The sequence below is a fragment of the Equus przewalskii genome, chromosome 9, assembly GCF_037783145.1.
Source record: "Equus przewalskii isolate Varuska chromosome 9, EquPr2, whole genome shotgun sequence".
Taxonomy (NCBI): Eukaryota; Metazoa; Chordata; class Mammalia; order Perissodactyla; family Equidae; genus Equus; species Equus przewalskii.
The window spans coordinates 2027501-2045864 of NC_091839.1; the positions used below are offsets into that span (position 1 = coordinate 2027501).

The 18364-nt window shown below is 50.2% G+C and overlaps 1 protein-coding gene across 28 annotated transcripts in view; it reads left to right on the top strand.

The window, feature by feature from the left end:
* The window catches only part of ZNF536 (zinc finger protein 536), a 420129-nt gene that overhangs the window by 113919 nt on the left and 287846 nt on the right, over window positions 1-18364 (top strand). Inside the window, exon 1 of one of the 28 annotated variants that reach the window (XM_070632504.1) lies at window positions 4755-4909. The exons of 26 other annotated variants lie outside the window; for them this stretch is intronic. The gene's annotated coding sequence lies outside the window, so the exon portion shown is untranslated. Of the gene's footprint in view, window positions 1-4754; window positions 4910-18364 lie in introns of those variants that run through there. One more of the 28 variants, XM_070632484.1, reaches the window with a different exon arrangement.

Here is an 18364-nt window from a genome sequence, read left to right on the forward strand (position 1 = left end):
GAAGGCGGGGAGATTTTCCTGCATGGAAAATGTACATCTTGGAATAATTTTGGGATCCTGTGAACTGGAAGTAGGGTTGGAACTTTCTATCCACGAGCAAATTCTGTGCCTTGTAGACCAAGAAAGGGGACAGGTCTCAGAAACAGGCGGAGAGCACGCGGGCACCTCCTTCCAGGCTGCTCGCTGACTGCAGCCCCAGAGCACAGGGCTCTCAGGCCCTGGAGGGACCCTTCCCGTGCGGGCTGGAATATGATGAGCTGGTTGAACCACTGCTGGCCTTCCGAAGAGACCCGTTGGGGTCTTCCTGCTCGCTCTCCTTTCCACCGGGGCCCTCCCAATCCTTTGAAGGGGACACTTAACTTTTTAAAGTCTTATGTGATGTTATAGAATGCATCTTGGGGACATAGACGCCACCCTGAAGCGCCTTTCCGTAGAAATTCTGTATTTCTAGGATCCCAGGTGAGCTGTCGGTGACTGAACCCCTCACACACATCAGAGAATCGTTCACTATCCCGCCACAATCTACATTTCCAGAGAAACCCTCGCAGGGACCAGAGGCAGGGCCACGAGGTGTGGCTGTCTGGCTCTCTTTAGCTTTATCCCTCGGAAGGTCCCCACGGTTGGTCATGAGGCTCAGTGCCTTCCAGAAGGAAGTGGCCCTCAGAGACCACAGGCCCTTCGTCCCCTCTGACAGACAGTGGTCCCCGGTGCCCGGGGCATGTTTGGGCCCCGGACTCAGGGTGCTGGTCTCGCTGTGGCTCCCGCTGTCCTGAGGCGGCCCGGCTATCCTGGTGCAGACGTGAGTCCACAGCCTCCCTGCAGCGGTGATCACCTCGGCTGCAGGCTGCGGTGGTGGCGCTCTGGCAGCACAGGAGATGGCGGGACAGTTGTGATGTCTGTGTGGTGATGATGACAAGCCCTGCATATATGTGTGGGGCTGTCTGCCTTATGTGACCTTCACCAGGAAATCTCCAGGCTCGCGGAGGTGAGGATCCTTGCAGCCTCCTTTGCTGAGTGGAGTTAGGAGAGAGAGGTCCCGTCGCTCTCACTTTGCCTGAGAGGAAACCACACCGGGACAGTTGGACTCTGAGGGGCAGAGCGGAGCAGGCTCTGGTCGAAGCGTGCTTTGGGATAGCTCCATCCTCACCGCTTCCCTAGAAGGGACATACTGTTATTAGCTCCATTTTCCAGACATGGAACCTGAGGTCAGAGAAGTGCAGTGGACTCCCTCACGTCACACAGCCGGTGGATGGTAAGGCCATGGTCGGAGCCTGTTTCTTTCTGGTTTTGGAGCCCGAGCCCTTGGCCATGGTGCAACCCTGGGTACAGCCTTGGATAAGATAGACAAGCTCCCTGTCCTCGGGGAGCTTCTACTGTGAGGCTAGGAAGCAGTAAACAAGACAGCCACGGATAAGATGATGTTAGAGAGTGATAAATGAGAAACTGTCTGGGCTGGGGAAGGGAAAGGGGGCGTGGCTGTACTTGAGAGGGTGTAGGTGGTCCGTGATGGACCTCACCCCCCTGTGGAAAGCACCTTGGAAGTGAGAGGTCTGAAGGACATGGAGTAGCCAGCCAGGTAAAGGTCTGGAGGAAGAGCATTCCTGGCAGAGGGAACAGCAGGTTCAAAGGCCCTGTGGTAGGGAAGAACTTGGCATGTGTGAAGGACAGAGCAGGCCAGAGCAGGCTGGGTAGAGCTGATCCCATTGAGAGGGGCCACTCAGCTCTCGTCAGTTGCAGCCATTTGGAGATGCGGACAGAATATTTCTAGGTCTTCATAGTTTTTAAGGAAAAAGAAGTTAAAAAAAAATCTGGTTCTTTTTTTCCCTCCAATGTTGGCAACTCATTTAAGTTTTAAAAAAACTTTCTGCAAACACTAGTATATCTGTGGTCTAGATGGAGCTGCAGCCTGCACTTTGTGACTCCTGCCCTCAGCACTGAGCAAGGGTCGCACACAGTGGCATGCAGTAAGCACAGGCCAGTGCTGACTCTGAGCGGCCTGCAGAACAGCCTGGGGTCTGGAAGTATGTGAAGTGCAGAGGGGCGAGCGTTTGCAGGTCCCTGCACTCTTACTGTGGGAGGTGGGTGACAGCTCCTGGACAGTGCCTGGAGGGGAGGCGGCAGTGGGAAGCACCCATCTTCTGGGGATGGGGTCAGCAGGCCCCTGTGCAGGGCCTGCATCCCACCTCACTCTCTGTCTCCCCAACACCTGAGTTCACCGGCGCCTGCCTGTGTCTAATATGGGGACACGGTCATGGATGAGGTTCGAGTCCTGCCCCCAGGAGTGAGCGATGGGAGCCCTGTCCTCATGCCAGTCACGGGGCTGCTCGGCGAGTGCCCCGGCCTCCACTGAGTCTTGATTGGGTCCTCATCATGGCTGCCCCACTTACTCTGCTCACCTGTGTTATGGGAGGGGCAGTCCTGACTCTGCACCCGCTGCCTGGAAGCTCTGGGCTGCAACTGGACATGGGTGGCCTGTGCTGACCCCGGGATGAGGCGGAAGGACAACATGCTTCCTGTTCTGGGAAGGCCACCTGGTGTACGAGAGAAAATGGCAAAGCTCTCAGCCCACCCATTGCCTGTCCCTTCCTGGTCCTGTGACCCTGCTCCTTCCTGCAAAGGTGACCCATGCCCTCAGCTCCCCAGAGAGGCAAGCAGGTGGCCCAGCCTCCCCTGAGATGGGGGCAGACTGCCATACAGCCGCCTGCGGGCAGGGTCCTGTCGGGGGCTTGGAGCGAGCGCTGGCACAGTCCAAGTGCCCGGGCAGGGGTCGGCTCTGCCCCGGCCTCGCTTCCTCTTGGCCCTGCCCGTCTCCACTCATCTCTCTCCATCCCGTCCACATGCAACATGGAGTTTCTGCGTGTGTAATATTATTTGTTTTTATTTCTGTAATCCCTTTATTGTTTGCACAACTGCTGTCAGACTGTTGCCTGCAAGTATCACAGGATAATTGCAGAACGCCTGCATAAGTAATTTCTTATGAAATCGGGCCTTGTCTGCATATAAAATTGTTCTTCGTGGCTGCATACGTGGCCTTCATTACACCGAGGATGTTTACCCGGCTCGCACCTTCCCCACAGGCCCCAGGAACGGGAGGGCCTGATGCTGGGCAATAAGGAAATACTCTCCTTATAGTGTTTTGGTCATATGACATTTCTGGAGGGTGACAGTTGGTCCGACGTGGTCAGAAAAGGCCCTTCCCTGGCAGGAGCGGAGGCTCGGGCCCGGATGGGGACCGGGGTCGGCTCTCCAGGCTGCTGGGGAAGGCCAGCGGCTGATCCGGCTCGCGCTGGGCATTTCTTCCGACCACATTTCTGTGATATTAATGGTGTGTGGTAGTGAAAGAAATGTGTTTTATTCTCGAGTCTAACCCTGCTGTTATCAAAGTAACTTCCAGCTTATTAGCGACAAAGGACTTTTCTCCTCTCTGCTGCCCTGTTCGCCGGGGCTTCCTGAATTAAACTGCTGTTTCCTGTCCTTTATATGCATGACCACATCTGGGCAGCCTGCTCACAGCCCCGCTGCTTAATAACAATCACCTTCCCTTTCAGTCTCTGTTGATTGTTTCTAATTCACTCTGACAGATAGTGCCTGACAACTTGCCGGCTTTTCCCTCCCTCCGTGACCTGAAGTTACTCACAGCACTTATATAGTCTGTCATTTTTAATATTTGATTTCATTTTAAGTTATGTGTTTTACTGAGAAGATGAAACCAAAAAAAAGGGGACTTGTAATGGAACATAAATTTAACCCTTCTCGCCATCCGGCACCAGCCTGAGCAGCTCTCCCCGGGTGTCTGGGTGGGGACTCCTCCTTCTGTAATTCTGCTGCTGCTGCTGGCTTTTCTTTTCTTGTCTTCTTCCTTTTTTCTTCTTCTCTTTCTTTCATTTCGAGAAACAAAAGCTTCATGTCATATTCTTTCTCCTTAATGGTGCTTGATTGGTTTACAGAGCTAATCGTGCGCCTTCTGCTTTGCGACCGGGTTACAGTTGAAAGATCTTTTGGGGTTTTTACTCCGGAGTGAGGGAGGCAGACAAGGGGCCCGGTGGGAGTCTAAATGACCCACTTCAGTTAAGGTGTCAAAATGTGAAGTTGGGGGCCGGCCCGGCACAGCTGTTAAGTTTGAGCTTTCGGCTTCAGCAGCTGGTGGGTGTGGGTTCAGATCCTGGGTGCAGACCTACACCCTGCGCATCAAGCCGTGCTGTGGCGGTGTCTCACATAGAAGAACTAGAAGGACTTACAACTAAGTTAAACAACTTCCTACTGGGGCTTTGGGGGGGAAAACTGCTTTAAAAAAACCATGAAAGAAGGTGAACTTGGTCTTTCTTTTTGGACATGCTTTCTTTGTGTGAGGTGGTGGGGCAGAGGAGTGCCGGCCCTCCCTGGGTCTGGGATGAGCCACTTTGCATGGGGCCTTCCAGGGTGGGGACCAGGCCAGCAGCGGGTTGAGGCTGGACATACACTTCCCTCTGAGTTTGCCCCAGCGAGCAGCCTTGCAGGGCAGCATCCTTGCGGGTGGGGCGGGGGCCCGCAACACTCTAGGGTCTACTCCGCCATGACTTTGCCTTTGTTTGTCACTAGACAAAGGCTCCTGTGTCCCTCTTGGCCCTTCAGAGGTTGAGAGCTGTGAGGCTGTGCATTAGGTCAGCTTTGCAAATAGACACGACAAAACAAAAAAAGAGACACGTTAACCCGTGACACCCCACTTGCGCTGCTGGCCTTCTGTGAATGTCCGTCTGTCCCACACAGTGAGGCATGGGCAGCTGAAGAAGGGCAGTAAGAAGGATCTGAGATGAATCTCAGTTAAAAAAAATTCAGCTGTGCGGGGGCCCATGGCCTGGTCTCCCTGTGCCCAAAGCGCGTCCCACGTGTGAGCTGCCGCGCTGGGGGCCTTGTTCCTCCAGAGGCTCTGGTGAGTGTCCCTTTGACTCTGGCAGCCACAGCTGTGCCTGGAGCAGAGGTGTGCCAGTCCTGGGAGCGAGGCGGGCGGGTTCCTGGTGAGCAGAGGGAGGTGAGAACCAGCGTGCTCTTGTAAAGGCAGTGTGCTGGGGGCCATGAGCACAGGCTGTTCTCTGGGAGCCGCTCTGCAGGGAGCATGGGGCTTGGCCACTGAGGAAGCCAAGGGCCGCCCACAGGCAGATGTTCCAGCTGCATCTCTGCGGTCCTGCTGCCCCTGGGTCCAGGCCTGTGGACCGGGGTCCTGGGTGGGCCAGTCACGTCCGTCTTCTCCCAGCTACTCCCACGATGACTCTTTCACTGGAGATTTTTCTTTGCCAAGCCAACCCTTTCTAGAACCTGGGTTCTCCCTCTCCCTCTGAGCACTGTGGGTAAAAGGAGGAAATAGCTGCCATCTAAGAGGAGGCACTGTTCCTTTTGCTGGTCCCAGGCTTCCCATCCCTGTTTCCCTCTCCTGCTTCTGAAAGGGGTGGAAAAGGCGAGAACAGCTCTCTGTTTTGATGATTTTGCAGCGCTGCTTGTATGTTCTGAAATTGTTGTCTTTGTTTGAGGCATGCTAATTAAAATAAAAAAGGAGGATTATGTGCAAAAAGCAAAGTGGCCACAAACCTTTAACTTTATGTAGGAAATAAAGATCTGTGTATACAACGGTGCAGTATCTGTTAGGTAAGGACAAAATGGCTTTTGTCTTTCACTGACCCAGATGGTCTTTATGTGTCAGGTAATGGGCCAGGCGGGAAAGGAAAGAGGGGGAGAGAAGTATCTGGTTTTTACTTCCATATCTCTCAATAGTTGCAACCTTCCATGGGAGACCAGGCCTTCCCTGACGTGTGTGTGTGCGTGTGTGCACGTGCGTGTACGTGTGTGTGACATAGACTGCCAGGAGCCGCCTGGCAGTGATGTGGATTCTTACAGTCTGGGATGATCCTCACACGTGCCCCAGCTCAGTGTTTTGGGCTAAAAGGATCCAGTGTCATGAAGAAGAACAGAGAGAGAGCCCACGGGCCACCTTCCTTTTGCTTCTAGGAGGGCAGTGGAAAGAGGCTTCTAAAGAAGGGTCTGTATTTGAGGGTTAACCTCCAACAAGGCCAAACTGTGCTTTTAATCCCCTCAAAATGGACTATTTGGTATTATTGATTCTTGTTTTACAGTCACAGAGAAATTTGGGGTTGAAATCAACTAAAGACTTTGATTTGGATTTTGTTCTGCCAGGGTCCCCCTATTGCCAGGAGAGTTGGGGCAACCCCGTGGAATTCTAGGCTGACGGGTGGAGGAGACAGAGTATGTCCCATCCTGTCCTCCATAATCCAGATTTTCTGTGGAGCGAGCATGGGCAGCAGGCTGGTTCAGTTAGGATTGGGCCTGGAAGGCCCTGAAGGGCGCGCTTTCCCCGGAGGCAGCGATGGCCGGGGTTACACATCAGCGCGGCCCCGAGGCCCGTCCCTGAGGATGCAGGAGCCCAGGCCTGCAAGGCTGTGCTGCAGAGAAGTAAGGCGTGTGCTGCTTCAGGTCCGTGTGAGTCAACAGAAACCTGTGGAGCCCTAGGACTCTCTCTGCCACCATCCTAACAGCGAGGGGACAAACACACAGAAGGCCACAACACACAGGGACGCGGCCAGGGCACCTCCGAGATCAGACAGGGAGCCATGCATTCAAACTTGAGAGGGAGGCATCAGTTAACAGGAGCATTGTGGCTAACAACAGAGGAGCTAAGTATTGTGAGCATACTCGGCTGAGAGAGGAAAAGTCAGGCTCACTCTGCGGCTCAGGAAGAGCTGTGTGGAGAAGCTGGTGCTGGAGCTGGAGCTTGGGGACCAGGAAGATTTTCGTAAATAGAGATAAGGAGAAGGCAAGAGAGAAGTTGCTTGAAGAAGGTGGGAATTTCCTGGATGCATTTACAGCTGGGGGTGGGGGTGGGAGTGGGGGCAAGTTTGGGGCCATGCTGAGGTGGCCATTCCAGGTGGGGGCAGTAGAGGGGGAGACTGGACAAACCAGGGACGGCATTGGTCTTGGGGAATGACAAGTTGCTAGGTCTTGCTGGAATTTAGGATATAAGTAAGAGTGAGTGGAGGTGCAGGTGGGAGCCCGATGGGTGAGAAGCTGCATGCCAGGTTAGGCTGTTTGGGCTCAGTTGGGATGCATCCAGGCAATGGGCAGCTGAAGCCCAGCGGCGCTGTCTGATGCTGAGCTGCGCCGGTGGCGGTGGGAGTAGGGGGAAGAATACACCCATCAGCCTGCTGCAAACCTGGCTGCTGCCCTGCTGGAGGCTGAGGCTTACAGTGACCTCAGAAAGAAAGAGGCAAAGCAGGGACAGGGCTAGGTTGGGGCGTCCAGACTGTGTCCGGCTTGCCCACAGTGCACAGTTGCAGGCAGCTTCCCCACACTGTCAGGCCAGGGCCATGGATTGTACACAGCAAGTTGGCCTTAAAAAAAATAATAAAAAAGGGATTGCCCTTTAACGCCCCCCCTTATGTTCATCGGGTTGCACACATTTTTCTTTTCATACATATACAAAAGATGCACTTTGGGTTATACAAGGGGTATATGCCAATGTCAAGAGCAGGCAAGAACAATGGAACAATTAGCAGATTCATCAGTTCTTCTGCTTATACTTCAATTCCAAGCGTAAAATGTTAGTTTGTTCAACTCTCTGCTTTATGCCTTGATCACAGTGTGAAAGTGTTGACTAAGCTTAGCTTCCTGGTCAGAGGGTCAAGACCCATGGCTTTTAAACATGCTTATGTGAAATCCAAACATTCGTGGCCGCTGGTGATCTCGAAATCAAGGCACAACTTATGAAATGAACACGTAATTATCTTGTTTATTCAGGGTATAAATAGAGTTCGTGCATTTTAAAATTTTTCTTCCTGATAAGGACTTCAGCCAGCATTTGGTCCTAGATAGCCTTTCCCACTCTCTCTCTCCCTCATTCCTTCTCTCCCCTGTTTGTCTTTTTTATCCTTTCCCTCCTCCTCCCCATTCCTTCTCTCTGTGCTGTCTTTCTTCCTCTTCCTCTTTCTCTTTCTCCTTCTTGCCTTCAGAAGGGGAGGACTTGTTGGAGCTCGTGGGGCTGCCCCTGGAGGAGCCCGTGCCACTCTTTCTTGGAGCACTTCCTGCTGCCCGTGTGGCACAGGCAGAGTGGGGGCTGCGTCCCCAGGGAGGGTGTGGAGCGCTTGGATACATCCTTGCCACTTCCACAAATCCAGGGAGGGGCTGTTAGGCCTGCATCTGCCTCTGACAGCCCAGCTGGGGACCAGATCCAGCAAAGCAAGGCCTCCTGTGGATGAGAACTTCCGGGCCCGGGCTGGGGGATGGGGGCTTCAGTTTATGCTGGGAATGACTCCTTAGCTCCAAGCCAACACTTTTCATCATTCACACACCTCCCTTTTGATTTTTACCATACCGAGTACCACCTGCTACATTGTAAACAATATTTTTTTAAGAGGACACACTTCTTTTGATTAAATATTATATTTAGCTTTGTCCTAAATAATATCTGTGAAATCTCTAGTTTGATGTGCCAGTTATATGTTTTTTCATATTAAATGTTAGAATAATTACATAAGTATGAATTTTTTTTAAAAAGGAGTTTTTCTATGTGTCACCTAAAATCATCTTGTGTGTCCTAGTGGTCTGCGTGCAAGCCTTTGGGCATTCCTGGGTGGCCCTGTTTGGAATGTTTGCATCCAGCCAGGGTTTTAGGATCTAGCTTAGATTACTCCACGAAGCCACTGCCTCCCTGACCCCTGAGGAAGCCCCTTGTCAACTCCTCCAGCCCCCAGCAAGTTCTCCTCTGATCTCATGGCCCTGCCCTCAGAATTCCTAACTGTCACGTAATCACACACTGCTCCGGGCACACCTGACAGGGCTGTGAGTGGTGCTGGGCCATGCTTTCTGACTCTGTCACTTCCCTTCTAGATTGCAAGCCTCCTGTGAGTGGACACCCTGCTCTTTTGTGTCAGCCAAAGTGACTGATCAATTGAGCTAGCTGTCTGGCAGTCTCTCTATCATCTATGTATCTATCTATCCATCCATCCATCCATCCATCCATCTTCTATATATCTATAATCTATCTATCATCTTCTGTCATCTATCTTCTATCATCTATCCATCCATCCATCCATCTTATATCTATAATCTATCATCATCTATCATCTATCTTCTCTTATCCATCCTTCCATCCATCTTCTGTCTATCTATAATCTATCTATCATCTCCTATCCTCTGTCTGTCTTCTATAATCTATCCATCTATCCATCCATCTATCCATCTATCTTCTATCCATAATCTGTCATCTTCTATTATCTGTCCATTCATCCATCATATACCTATCCATCCAACCATCTCTTATCTATTTATCCTTCTGCCTATCATCTATCTATCATCTGTGTCTATGTATCTACAATCTATGTATCTACCTACCTACCTATCATCTATTTTCCCTCCCTCCTTCCCTTCTTTCTTTAATCCTATGTGATGAGCCAGGCACTGTTTTAGGCCCTAGGAATATAGCAGAGAACAAAACAGTCAAGGTCCCTGCCCTCATGCAGGGCATTCTAGTTGGAGGAGAGAGGCAATAGACAGACAAATAGATGAAGAAACCAGAAAGTTATCTGTAGGGACACATGTTATACAGAGTATTAAAATGGAGGGATATGAAGCCAAGAGGCCAGCCATAGCTGAGACTGAGAGATCAGAGAAGTCCCCTCTGGGGAGGTGACATTGAGTCAGAGTTCTGAAGAGCAAGTCAGAGCCCTGTGAGGATGCAGCAGGACTTGGACAGAGACACGGCTCATGGAAAGGCCCGGAGGCAGGGGTGGACTTGATGGCTTTGAGGCACAGAAAGAAAATTCAGATAGAAGGATGAAAAGTTGCTTCCAACTTTGACAAGGATAAGTGTTTCCATTTCACACTTCCTGGGGGCTACAGCCCCTTTGCCATGTAAGAACACCCAGCCCCTCACCTCTGAGAGCCCCTGTGTCACATCCCTTCTGCTGGGGAATTGGGAAGCAACATCGTGTCGCTCCCCTGCAGGGTTGGCAGCCGAAGGGGAGCACACCATGATGAGGCTACCGCTGACATGCTAATATGTCATTTTAATCTTGAGTGCCAGGTTACTTTCCAAATGAAGTGTTTCAGGCAAGGCTCTAACTTACATGAAATAAAAGAGTTTAATGCTAATTAAATATCATCTGACTACTGAAGCCATATTTATTGATAGTCTAAATGAACATCATCCAGGTGGATGGACTGGCAGCATGTCCCCACTAGAAAGGCACCTTCGAGTCGTGAGACTTGCATGCCCCTCACATGGCACGGCCCAGGGCACGGCAGGGGAGCCTGCGGTGGCCCCTTCAGCTCTTCCTACCAGGTGGATAGATGAGCGCTTAGAATATGTATTTGATTTGGGAGTTCTGGGGTGGAGTCCACACTGCTTGTTTTTAACCAGAGCCCAGGAAGTGCCAATGACGCTGGTCCTGCTGTGCAGTCAGTATCAAGAGTCTAGAACAGACAAGGGGTGAGCAAACTCTGGACCGTGGCTCTGACCCTGGCTCCTGGCACCACCGATCACGGCGAGTGACAAGCACGTGTGGAGTCTCCCATTTTACTGGGCTCGCCTACCACCTCCATCTCTCCTTCCCCCTTTTCCTCCTTTCCTGGTCTCAGTCCTTCCTGCTGGTCCCTCTTGTCCCAGCGTTGTGGTCGGCTCTCCCCAGGCTAAGAGTGGTGACTCCTAATGGCTGTTCAAGTCTTCCTACAGGGTTCGACCTTCCATCTTTGACCATTTGCCTGGTTTCCGGTTGTCTGATCTTCATGTCTGGTCTCCTGACCTAGGCTTGGAGCAACTCAAAGGCAGAGCCTCCATTTCCCTCTCCTACTGCCGTGCCTCCAGGGTTTACAGATTCTTCTCGTGGTGGCAGGGAGGGAAGATGGACTTCCTGACCCTCTGCAAAGAGGGACTTGCATGGGCAGAACTGGCTTCAGCAGCTACGTGTTGGTTGAGCTTGGTGGGGTGGGGCCTGGAACATGAAGTCTTAGTCTTCCTGTCCACCCTCCAACTTTCCTTTGGTGTAGCTTCTCTTGACCATGTCTTCCCTTTCCTCTGACCAGCAGCCTCTGAATGGTACAGACCAGGGCTGCAAAACTCTAATGCTGCAGGGACAAGAGCATCTCCATCCATGAATGAGGATGTGACCACCTGGAGAACACATGGCCTGGTGGTTGCCCATGGGACTGTGGGTCTGGTGCTGCTAGACCTTTGGATTTTTAAAGGGAAGTCAGCAATCTGGATTTCCATATGGAGCTCAGCCAGTTTTTGCAAGTTGACAACTCTTACATGTTCTTAAATTGCCACGTGAGCCCAACTGAACACGTGTCAGAATTCGGCAAGTAGACCTTAGGGTGCAGCCTCCGGTGCTCCCCGACTCTGGGGGTGATTCTGTGGATCCTGCTGGGGGAGGCCCGCGGGGTCCCAGGGAGGGGGCCTGGTTGCAGGTGCTTCCTCAGCCCCTCAGCCTTGGGGGCAGGGGGGTCACATGGAAAGGGCTTTGAGCGCTCGGAATCCATTCTGCAAGAGCGGGCCCTGATGTGGCTCTGAGGCCTCAGGAAACTCATGCTTCCATACCAGCTTGTCTGCATCCACCTATAATTAGCATCTGAAATTTCTAAATGAACTGCCTAATCAAGTAAATTTAGCAAACTTATTGTGAAGCGTTACTGAATCCTCTCCCTCCAACTGTCCACACAGACATCCGCGCCACCTTGCCTGCCTTTGCTATTTGCACCCGAAGCTGCTTACGTGTGCTGTCTGGCAGCCACGCAGGCTCCCATTTATGTGATCTATAATGAGTTTATTAGTGTTTCACTGCCTTGTTGCTATTAAGTTTTATCAGTTTCAGCTTCAAGAGCACAAGGTTAAATTTTCAATAGAGTTTTCGCAAAGTTTAAGTGGGATTAAGATTGTTAAAAATATGTCTAAATGGTGGAACCATGCATTTAGTTTGAAGATATTGTTTCTGCCCGCTAAAGGATTTTGATCTCTTATTTATAAATTTAACACTTTTCTGATGTTCGGAATGGAAGCACAGGGCTGGTATTTTATTTTTGCAAACTGAACATGAATGCATTAATTGTACAGGATCAAACTGAAGCTGTATCCGACTGGGTCTGACTCATCTGGGATGGGGCAGCCCCAGAGGCTGTATCATGGTCCCAGGGTGCCGTTATGACTGGCTGGTGCTTCGTCCTGATAAATAGATATTATGAAGGAAGAGGAAAAAGTCTCCCACAAATGACAAAGGGATGAATTATGATAGTGTTTTCTCCCGGTACCATATTATCTTAGGTTCCCCTATGAAAATGTGTGCACGTGTAATTGAATATTATTTACCTGGCCCCCATCTGTAATTCTTGAGCAGTCGTTTAGGAGGAAACCAATTCAGGAGTTTCTTTGGTGACTGCAATCAGAATAAAGTGGTTCCACTTTTAGGTTAAGAGAAAAAAACAGTAATAGGCTGAGCTGCTATTATGGAAAGTTTATTATTATTGGTATATAAGCTAGCTGGGGGCTTGAGCACAGAGCAGTTGGATCATTTAGCTAGCTCCTGGATCCAATTAAAAAAAAATCTACGTTGTGTCCACAGCGGGGGGATGGCCATCGCTGAGAAAGCCCTCGGTCGCGGTGGTGGCACACCTGTGGCATTCTCTCGGTTATATGCAGTTTGGGCTGCAGAACGCTCTAAATCCCTTCATTACTGCCTTGTAGAAGACGGACACTTCAAGTGGTTCTCCATTTATCTGAGATTACCAGTTAAACTCGTTAAAAAGCAACTAGGGCTTGTTCACTCCGTTGGCGGTGGGGCGGATTTGGTGTTCCTGGGCGACAGTGTGGCTTTGATTAGTGGAGTGCCACACTTTTTAGGGGAAACCTTTTCTAACTTAATTTATGACTCTGGTGGAATGGCGTCTGTGCTAGGGTATTACGTATTGCTCCAACTATCGTACCTGGTGTCAATAAAGGCGCATTTAGGGAAATCTGAAATAAAACTCCAGGGTGTTTTTGTTCTGTGGGGAAAGCAATGCACCATAAACATTTTGGGCTTGAGCCAACAGCTTTGCCTGACTGTGAAGTCACTGCAGTATGTATAGATTGCTGGTGGAACACTATTTGAGGAAACCTGTATTTTATAGACTGTCACTTTTATGCACAATCCAGGCAAAAGAAAAAAAAACTAATTTAGCCAGCAGACAGTGTTCCCTCAAATGAGGATTATGAAAAAAATGTTTACCAAAAAACAAGCTCTAAATACCGCTTTTTAGTTAATCATTGTTACATCAGTCATCAATATCAATACTTAATAGCAACCTGATAATGTAGCCAGTAGGTGAAACAGCTATTAAAAAGTGTAAAAAAATGATTAATCAGGAGTGGGGGGGTATTAATGTTCTCCAATTATTTAATGATAAGTACGTATTTTTGAAAGTGTTTGTTTTTAATAATCAACTGGAATATTAGTTTGCAAAAATGTAATTGCTTCTTAATTTTGCATCTTCGCTTCTTTGTGCCGGGTACAAAGGTAGTATATTTCTGTAGTTATTGTTTGCAGCACTCCGTGTAAAAAATCACGTTCATTTCAAGAAGCTGTTATGGTATTGATTCTGGTAAAGACTTCCATTAACTGACCAATCTAAATCTCATAAGTGATGTCAGGGTGGTTACGCATTTGCTTGGTTCAAGCATTCAGCCATTATGTTAGAATGCAGGCAGTGTCTGAATATGGCTGTTAAATTATTTCTAAATACCGAACCAGAACAGCTTAACAGTTCTGCAGTTTGAGACTGACACAAAAATGACAATCTGCCACCTCTTTGTTTTTTAAATATTAACGTTGTATTGGGATAGTATTTTTGGAGTAAAAACCTGTGGCACGAGAGGATAAGTGACATAAACAAAGGCAGCTGGGCTTCATGAAATAATGGAACAATAAGGCCCCTGCAGCCGGCCTCATCACTCCAGTATGTTAATTAGCATTCTGTTGTGGCCGCAACACTGAAAACATGTAATCTGTATTGGTGTACAGTACAGCTGTGAACACACATTCTTTTTTGTGAGTCCCTGGAGTTAGCCTTGCCATTGGCATATGCGTTTGGGCCAAAAGTCAAGCCACCACCACTAAAATAGCACACTATAGCAGCAAAATGTCATTTGTCTTTTTTTTTTTTCTCTCCCCTCAATGCCACATGCTCTCCAGTGATGTAATCCAGTATCTTTGCATCTGCCCCCGCTCTGTTTCTGCAGGAGGGTATCTGGGGGGCTGCGAAGCCAGCAAGCTGGAGGATTTAAAAGGCAAGTGACCCCCAAAGGGTCAAATTGAAAAATCACTTTTCCCTTTGCATTATTTGTCTAAAAATATTTTTTAAAAATGCACAGACTCTTAAGTGTCATGGACCCAGGAGCTGCTGCTTGTTTCCTTGAGGGGAGGAGAAGGGGCAGCTCATTCGTAAGGAAAAAGAATCTCAGTAAACTTGACCCTTCTTTATCGTCTCTATTTGGGACGTGATTCACAGTCCTCACGTGTGTCGAACGCACTGGTGTCAGGTTTGCTCTTCCCATTTCAGAGCTGAAGAAACTGAGGCTGAAGCATGGTCCAAAGATGGACCCTAATTGCGGGGCCTTTCTGACTTCTGTCTGCTCGCAGACGTCTGCGGCTGGAGAGAGTGAAAACCACAGGTCGTCTTGAGGGAAGGGGCTGGCGCAGCGAGCAGAGGCAGCTCGTGGCTGGAGCAGTAACTCCGGCCTTCAGAGGCCCGACTCAGAAAGGCCCCTCTTGTGTCCTCTTGTTGCTCACGTGTGGCCAGCCGGGAGCCGCCCCTGGTACTGCCGGGACACGGCCCCGGGCTCTTTCTGATGCCAGCTTTAGAGACCAAGGAGAAGATGGCGTCAGCCTTGTTGTCATAGGAGCTGGACTAAGTGGCCAAAACCTGCTTAGATTTTTACCTGGTAGAGTTTGGCTTGAAAAGTGAAAACAGTTCCATTTTGATTTTCCCTGTTCCCAAAGTATTTCAGCTTTCTTTGTGTGTATGTGCAGCCTCCCCAGCACAGGACACTTATATACACACACACACACACACTCATACATATACTCTTGTTCACGCAGTGTATATCCCTTTGCAAAATAATTTTTGAATCAGAAATTACATTGGCTAGCACTTTGAATGTATTATAAATCCAGATAGGGACCATCCAGTTTTCCTACATTTCAGCTTAATTCTATCCACCCTCCCACCACCATCTGATCTGACTATATACCAAAAGAGATTTTAAAAAAGCAAAAACAAAACATCCCTACCGAAACAAAAACTCCCACCTGGCTCGAACGTAACTTTCAGATTCTTCGGGCAAAGCTTCTCATCTCTTTCTGAAAAAGACAATGAATACTTAGCTCCAGATTTTTCTTTTAATCTGCCTCAAAGCTGATTGAAAAATTACCCTCCAGCCCACAAAGAAAACACAGCATCTGGATCACGGTGCCGATCCAGTTTGGTTCTGCTTGAGGACTGGAGAGGAATCAGATTGTCTGGTGTTTGGTGACGTGAGCGAGCATCCACCTGGGAGCAGACGAGGTTAAAGGTTAATAGCACTTGCTGGTTTTTTTAAATTCCAGCAGAACGGAACTCTTTTCCACCTGCCTGGCCCCCATCCTGAGCCCCACGCCCAGCCCCAAGGCCTACAGAAAGGCCTCAGCTGGTGTCTGGCTGGCCTCTGAGGTCAGGCAGGGCCGACACTGAGATTTTAGGTCTCTTGTTCCTCTTTTCCTAGAAATTCAGCCCCCCTCCCTTGGTTAATGGCTCTTTAAATATTGAAATGACTGGAAAAACAAAACAAAATAAAATAAAATGCAGGCTGTCAAAGAGATAAGAGCAACAACAACAAAAATGTTGGTATCTTTTAGAATTTGTCTTCCTAGTGGTAAAAGTATATAATTAATAGGAGAATTTTCCTCCAGATGTGGCTATACTATAATAGAGCCTTATAAATGCTACAGAAAGAAAAATTGCTTGGAACGAAGGCGTCCTCAATGAGAGCACACCTGGGTCTGACAAAGATTGCATTTAGGGACTGCTGTGCTATCGCTAGCAGAGAAAGACCAAGGCTCCGGGAGCAGCTGGAGAGAAAGCCCCGCAAATCTGCATGCAAATAGCAGCACATTGTTAACTTAATCAGATGCCGAGGAAAAGATGTGCCAGCACCGCGAGGATGATCTACACGCGGAGGGAGAGCGGCCGGAGCTGCCATGGGCGCTGGGCTGGGGTGGGCCGGGAGCAAGGTGCTGCCGCTGGGCCCCAGCCCACCCACTGCCTGCCTGTTTGCCCCAGCCTGCAGTCAATTGATCACAGAATGCCTGATTCGCTCTCTGAAAAGATAGAAATCATGGAGTATATTTCAATTGGAGGGGAGCTTTATTTTTTTTTTATGGTGATATAGGTATGGGCATTATTTCGCCTGACTCCATAACTCCAATTAAATAATATTTCTGCTTAAATATCCGGGTACACGAAGATAAGAAATACTGTCCCAGAGTTTATAAAGAAAGAGATTTTTTCATAAAAAAAAAAAAGAGTAGCTCTCTATAGATTGAAGTGCTGGGTATAAATTGTGCCTTAAGAAGTGGAAGACACCTGTTATTTATATTTTATATTAATATTAATGGAAATATATATTTTAAATCTCCTCCATCTTTTAGTCTAGCACCATAAAAAATAAAAATACTATTTAATCACCCACAGCTTAATAGTGCCTTAGTTGTTTACTGCCATCGCACTAATTGCTCTGTACTAATGTGTTTTTCTGTGATATCCAGTAGTGCTAAGAGAACAGAGATCCATAACCAATTAAATATACTGTTTTTTATGTTAAAAATCTATCTGGTGAGGCTAGAAAGGGAACAGAAGCCGCCCTTAAGAAAGGCGCGTTGGCACCGTCTCGGTGCCCAGCAGAAGGTGCCCGCATTGCCTCTTTTGCGCAAAGACAAAGAGGGTAATTTTTTTGGCAAGAAAACAAACCCAAGGAAAACACAACAAACTGTTTCCTATTTTTCCCCTCCTGCAAGTCCTCGGGCTGTTTCTGTGCTCTCTCTTCCGGGGAGGGAGAGTTTGATTTGGGAAGGGAGCAAAGGGGCAGCGGCCGGGCCACCCCGGCTCGCGGGCGCGGCGACCCCGCAGGGCGGCCGGGAGGACCGAGGCTGGCCCGGGGCCCGGCTGGGGCGCCGCCGCCCGCGAGCCGGAAGGGCGCCCATTCAGGCGCAGGCCGCCCCGGGCGGAGGGTTAAATGAGGAGCATCGTCGTTGGTTCCAGGAGGAGGGACGCGCTGGAGATCCGGCCGCGCGGGCGCGGCTCCGGCAAGGAGGAAGGTGAGGGGAAATTGGCCATAATAGCGTTCATCATAATTACCAAGGACGGCGGGAGTGACAAAGGAACTCACGGCGAAGACGCCGCCTAGGCCCGGGGTGCCGGACGGCGACATCACTGTTCGCAAAGCAGAGCCGCCGCCTGCGTTCGTTGGCGGCGCGCCCGCGCGGCCGAGCGCTGCCCCCGCCGGCCCGCCGCCTGCCAGCCGGGCCGCCCCGCCGGCGGCCGCACTTCACCTTCCGAGGGGGAGATAATGAGATCAATTAGAGGCGCCGTCGCCGCGCCGAGACAGCTGCTGGCGCGGGGTCATCACCGGCGGGGCTGGGGCGCGGGGCTCCGCTACCTGCGCGCTCGCGGCACCCAGAGCGCGCGGGCCAGGACCCAGCACCTCACCCCGCCCAGCACCCACCCTCCCTCCGGGGCTGCAGCCCAGCCGTGGCCTGCGCCCTCCTCGCATCCTCTGCCCGGGAGCTCGCCCCTTGGCCTGCAAGGCGCGCTGCCAGCCCAGGCTTGGGGAGGGTCTCTGGGCCAGCGCCAGTGCATGTGCATGTGTGCGCGTGCGCTTGCGCTTGCGGGGGTGGGGCGGCGTGAGTGTGCCCCGTATGTGTGTGTGGGTGTGAGAGTGGGTGAATTTGAATGTGCCGGGGGGGGGGGGGGAGTGTGTGGTGGGTGAGTGTGTGAGCATGAGTAGATGAATATATGCGTGTGCATCAGCATGTGACCACACGTGTGTTCATGAGTGTTTGCCTCACGTGTGCTTGCCTCATAAGTGCTTATGGCACTGAGGGTGTGTATGTGCATGTATGTGCAAGCTGTTTGCATGTGCGTGGGTGTGCATGCGTGTACAAATGTGCATGTGGATGTGTACCAGTGTGACTGTGTGCATGTAGCTACCATAAGTGAGAGCCATATGTATGTGTCAGTGTGAGTGGTGAGTGTGTAATGACTGCGTATGGGTGTGCATGTCCACATGTGAGTGTGGCCCATGTGCATGCCTGTGCTC